This window comes from Brachionichthys hirsutus, chromosome 19, assembly GCF_040956055.1.
Source record: "Brachionichthys hirsutus isolate HB-005 chromosome 19, CSIRO-AGI_Bhir_v1, whole genome shotgun sequence".
Lineage (NCBI taxonomy): Eukaryota > Metazoa > Chordata > Actinopteri > Lophiiformes > Brachionichthyidae > Brachionichthys > Brachionichthys hirsutus.
In genome coordinates, this window is record NC_090915.1 from 375,523 (window position 1) to 376,200 (window position 678).

Consider the following 678-nt stretch of genomic DNA (forward strand, 5'->3'; position numbering starts at 1 on the left):
AGCTCTACAACGCTCTACAGCTCTACAACACTCTACAGCTCTACAACACTCTACAGCTCTACAGCACTCTACAGCTCTACAACGCTCTACAGCTCTACAACACTCTACAGCTCTACAACGCTCTACAGCTCTACAACACTCTACAGCTCTACAACACTCTACAGCTCTACAGCTCTACAACGCTCTACAGCTCTACAACACTCTACAGCTCTACAACACTCTACAGCACTCTACAGCTCTACAACACTCTACAGCTCTACAACGCTCTACAGCTCTACAGCACTCTACAGCTCTACAACACTCTACAGCACTCTACAGCTCTACAACACTCTACAGCTCTACAACACTCGACAGCTCTACAGCACTCTACAGCTCTACAACGCTCTACAGCTCTACAACACTCTACAGCTCTACAACGCTCTACAGCTCTACAACACTCTACAGCTCTACAACGCTCTACAGCTCTACAACACTCTACAGCTCTACAACACTCTACAGCTCTACAACGCTCTACAGCGCTCTACAGCTCTACAACACTCTACAGCACTCTACAACGCTCTACAGCTCTACAACACTCTACAGCTCTACAACACTCTACAGCTCTACAACGCTCTACAGCGCTCTACAGCTCTACAACACTCTACAGCACTCTACAACACTCTACAGCTCTACAGCACT